Source organism: Schistocerca americana, chromosome 7, assembly GCF_021461395.2.
Source record: "Schistocerca americana isolate TAMUIC-IGC-003095 chromosome 7, iqSchAmer2.1, whole genome shotgun sequence".
Lineage (NCBI taxonomy): Eukaryota > Metazoa > Arthropoda > Insecta > Orthoptera > Acrididae > Schistocerca > Schistocerca americana.
The window spans coordinates 593,534,573-593,539,833 of record NC_060125.1 but is presented as its reverse complement, the minus strand read 5'-3'; the positions used below and the strand labels follow the sequence as shown (position 1 = coordinate 593,539,833).

Genomic DNA, 5,261 nt, shown 5'->3' with positions numbered 1-5,261 from the left:
CCTCAGCAGACTCTGGGATTATTATACCATTTACGCAATATTTCTCGATATCAAGCACTTAGCAATATTGCTTGCATAGCAGTATCACTCACGTAGTATAATTCAGAACATGTAGGCTGGAAATTATATCTCTAGAAACCCGAAACTTTAGTGAGGTGGAGCGTGCTGTAAATAACTGAGTAACTAGAAACTTATCCTGTCTGTGAAGGCGTTTATGTGATAACGCGAAAAGAATGGAAGAAATTCTCCAACCCATCTTTCACCTGCTAGATGCGCACACCACAATCGATGTTCTCTCAACCAAATAAAGACGGGAAATGTGCAGAAGCAGTCAACCAGACAATTTACATGGGAGTGAATAATGGTCCAGAGCAAACAAACATCCATACTGGATCGTCTCAAATTTCCACGCGATCACGAAGACTGTCCAACACACTGAGTATTAGTTCGCGATTCAGCCATCTGGAGGACGACACAGTTAAGTCAGCTACATTCCGGCATCCCAACAGGCCTCTCCATTCACACGGTTCCTGCCATTAGCAGGAAACGTGAATCATTCACGCCGCAGGCCACCGCCATGCAATCCGATACAGAATTGTCCTAGGAAACTGGCTACATATACATTTAATCACTGTACTTACAATTAAATAATATGATCACGGTCTCAAAGTATCGGAAATACACCCCGCTGATGGCTGTGGTCCTGGAAATAGAAATATCTGTACCATTACAAAGACTTGACATATTTTTCCCTTTGTTATCGCAGTATTTCACGTCAAATCCATACCTTCCTTACGACTGGACATAGTCATTTCCTTTGCACTTATCGCTCCGAAAGGTATCGCGAAGTCAGGTATAGAGTTAAGTGCAGGACGCTCAGAGGCGTTTAAGGAATAATTCTTCCCTTGTTCCTTACGGGAGTGGAACAGGAAAAAAAGTCCTAATAACTGTACGACGTGAAATATTCTCTGCCATGCAAAGTGGTTTATAGGGTATTCATGTAGATGTAGATGTAGAAAGAGAAATATGTCCAGTTTAATTCAGGGCCACCTGGTAAGTGAAACCAAGAAGTTAGCCCGAGTTTTTGTTACTTTTTTAACAACGTTCTGTTACATATCTTCCACTATCACGACCATAAAATACTGCATATGCTTAAGTCCTGACTTTGCAAGTGCTTATCCTACAATAACATAGCACTTTGAACTCCCTTCCCGCTGTGTCACTTCGTTGCTGCTAGATTACGTCCTGTCCACACAAATACAGGGTCATTCAAAAAGGAAGAACGGATTTCTTGTTTATTACAGAGAAAATGCGAAAGATAGAAACACGTTGTGTATGTCACATTAAAGAGAAAGGTTCAAAGATTTATGTTTGCACAGACACTACGCCATACACTCAGTGGGAGCACCACTCGTTGCTCGAGAAACATCGAATCGGTGGTCCATTTCAGTCCACAGACGAAGCCACATGTCCCTGTTCATTGAATCGACAGCTTCAAAAACTTCCCAGCTGTTGAAGAGTGCTACCATAGATCGGACAAAGACTTTGTCTCTTAATCTACCCCCACAGAAAAAAATAAATTCCATGGTGTTGGGTCTGGGGACCTGGGAGACCAAAAGCAGTGAGCAAGATCTTGTTGTCCACCTCTTCCAATCCAATGTTGTGGGATGTTGTTGTTAAGATAACGCTGCACCTCAAGGTGAAAGTGAGGGGAGGGGTGTGATGGCGTCATTCGTATAAATGAAATCATTGGCATCTTTGTGAAGTTGAGAAAGCAACCAATTTTGCAGCATGTCCAGGTATGACATTCCTGTCTGTTTCCTACGCAAAAAAAAAAAAAAAAAAACAAGTATCCATAAACTTTGCGAATAGAAACGGCACAAAACACATTCGGTTTCGCTGAGTCTCTTTCAAGCTATACGACGACCCAAGGATTTTGTGACCCGCAAATTTTTACATTATGGAAGTTAACTTTACCCGATAGGTGAAACATCAATTCGTCGGAAAAGATGAGTCGTTCGGAAAATGTGTCGTTGTATGCTAGAGAAATGAAATGCAAAATAAGTAAATTTTGCTGTAGTCTCCGGGGCGCAGTTGGTGCAGTAACTGCAACTTGTAAAGCTTCGCACGCAGGGCTCGTTTCAGAGCACATCACACCGTTGTTGTTGTTGTCTGAATAAGGTGAAGTTACTGGTATACCCGTCTTGTGGACTTCCGAGGGCTCCGTGTGAACGCATCTTGTATACGCTCGACATTTTCATCAGATGTGCGTGGCTGACCAGTGCTCTTCCCTTCGCAGTTGCAACAACATTTCAGCAATTTTATATGTCATCCATAAATTTGCCTGTGCAGACGCGGTTTCTTGCTCAATGGACGTCGGAATGCACGCAGCACAATAGACTGACTTCGCGCAAATTCCAGCACACAGAATCATTTTTCTTGTGGTATAGTCTTCCTGTTGCTACAAACAGACAGCAGCGCTGCTGTGTCAAAGCTCTGAACATTTCTCTATCCAGTGACATGCGCAATGTGTTTCTATCTTTCAGAGTTTGTCTGTAATAAATAATTGAAATTTGTTGTCTCTCCTTGAATCATCAAAGTAACAAAAGCCATGACCTCCTAACAGTGCTTTCTCAAGCATTCAACTCATGTACAGTGCTTCATTGAGTCCTTAAATTAAATATTACTTCATCAGAAATAACATATCGGTGAGTGTCATTGCACAGCATAAACAGAAACCACCACTTCATTAACATCTTAAATGCAAAGGGCACATGAGATAAGGTAGCTGGTGAGGAAGGAGGCATGGTGAAGAGGCCAAGCCAGTCAGCCTTTAAGTAGTAAACGTAGTTGTGTTACAAACCAAAGCTAACAGCTTGCGAATAAGTGCTGATAAAAGATAAAACACTGCACTTGCAACCAGCAACAGCCTACCTAACAACAACATAGGGTTCGTTATATGGTGGCCAAACTATGAGTAGCTCTTATTTATCTTAAACATATTCCGCCTTCATAGCCGAGTGGTCAGCGCAGCAGAATGCCATGCGAAGGGCCGGGTTCGATTACCGTATGGATAGGAGACGGGGACTGGGTGTTGTGATGTCTTCATCGTCATATCATCCTCATCGACGCGCAAGTCGCCGAAGCGGCGTCAACTAAAACGACTTGCACCAGGCGACCGGTCTACACGACGGAAGACCCTAGCCAAACGACCTCTCATTTCATGTCGAACATTAACATTTTAATAAAGATTACTATTGCTTCTGCGATACGTGAAATAAATACGGTTTACGTCCAATTAGCTCTTATGCCCTCTTCCACAGTTACCTACCCAGTTATGGGTTTCACGGCTACCACAACAAGCCACATCCCAGCATTATGGAAATTAACGTCCTCTTTGTACATAATACTGTACATGCATAAATTCACAAAATAATAGAAAATTTGCGATAATAATATTCCAGTTATATCTCACCCCCCCCCCCCCCCAAAATAACCCCGAGATCCTACATAAGATAGGAAAGGTAAAAATGTTGCAGATTAAGAAAAATAACTATATCCACAGCCTACGCGAGAATCCCATCCTAGCTAAGAATGTATATGACAAAGAATGGCAGAGTCTCTAGGAATCCAAACCGTTGTTGTGGTCTTCAGTCCAGAAACTGGTTTGATGCAGCTCTTCATGCTACTCTATCCTGTGCAAGCTTCTTCATCTCCCAGTACCTACTGCAACCTACATCCTTCTGAATCTGTTTAGTGTATTCATCTCTTGGTCTCCCTCTACGATTTTTACCCTCCACGCTTACCTCCAATACTAAATTGGTGATCCCCTCATGTCTCAGAATATGTCCTACCAACCGATCCCTTCTTGTAGTCAAGTTGTGCCACAAACTCCTCTTCTCTCCAGTTCTATTCAATACCTCCTCATTAGTTATGTGATTTACCCATCTAATCTTCAGCATTCTTGTGTAACAGCACATTTGGAAAGCTTCTATTCTCTTCTTGTCTAAACTATTTATCGTCCACGTTTCACTTCCATACAAGGCTAACTAACCCTCTGTATGTAGCGCTTCATGTGTGTTATGTTTATGAGTGCAAGCTCTTTCTCCGGTTCGGCATACGTCAACTTATAGTCAATGCCACGCTCAGTGTTTATTTGCAAGCACTTATCTTTGGTCTTTATCGAAGCAAGGTCTACTACTCCAAGGCTGACAGGCTTACTTCTTCATGATGCCCACTTCTTTCCTCACCGTCTATCGTATTCGCCCTTTCCTTAGCTAACATCTTCTTTTTTTGCAAGAACATTCCTCTAATCACTTGAAAGTCTACTTTCTCCATTTATTGTGTAACATAATTTCACAGTGGGGAAATCCTTTGGTTCGTGGCAAAAGTTATTGATAATTTCTCCAAAAGACAGGTATGCAACTGACCCATTCTCAATGCTTCGTGTAATAGCACGTCCTATTCATTGTTACCTCTTGCACATTTTCCCGCAGAAAGTACCTATGTAAATGTAAATGATGACTGACAACCTCAGCTTCCGACAGGTGTTGTTGTTATACCTCGATGTGGACAGCTGAAAATGTTTGCCCCGACCGGGACTCGAACCCGGGATCTCCTGCTTACATGGCAGACGCTCTATCCATCTGAGCCACCGAGGACACAGATGAATAGCGCGACTGCCGGGGCTTATTCCTTGCACGCTTCCCGTGAGACACACATTCCCAACTGTCCACAATTCTACATATGTATTGTACCTTATAGACGTTTGCCCACCCACTCATTACTCGCGCGCGCTTTGTTAAAATCGAGTCAAATTTACCAACAACTTGGGGCGTGAGCCCACTTATCAATATAACGCTGTACTCCTGGCCTGGATGCACGCAATGACTCCGCTGGGAAGGGTGCCAAAAGTCGGTGTCTCCTCTCCTGAGGCAAGCTGGCTCGCAATTGTTAAGTGTTCCTTGACATCCTGGCTCGTTACACTGGGACATAACAGGTATATGAGCTAGCCCCACACTCGTTCTGTCGGGGATAGATATTGGAACCTTGTTGGCCACGCCAGTGCCTCATCACGCAGACAATTCACACAGTCTAGTCCCATGTGTGGACAAACATTGTCCTGTTTAAAAACGCCACCACAATATTGTCGATGAGAGAGAACATATAAGAACACAGGATCGCTGATGTATCGTTGTGCCGTCAGAGTTCCTTTAGTCACCACCAGCCATGACCTGAAGTCATAGCGGATGGCTCTCCAC

General features: G+C 43.2%; 1 non-coding gene across 1 annotated transcript; it reads right to left on the bottom strand.

Annotated features, from left to right (window-relative positions):
• Window positions 1-4,587: 4,587 nt before the first annotated feature.
• Window positions 4,588-4,661, bottom strand: Trnat-ugu. Its single transcript has one exon. It is a non-coding gene; the product is annotated as a tRNA-Thr (tRNA).
• Window positions 4,662-5,261: the final 600 nt, after the last annotated feature.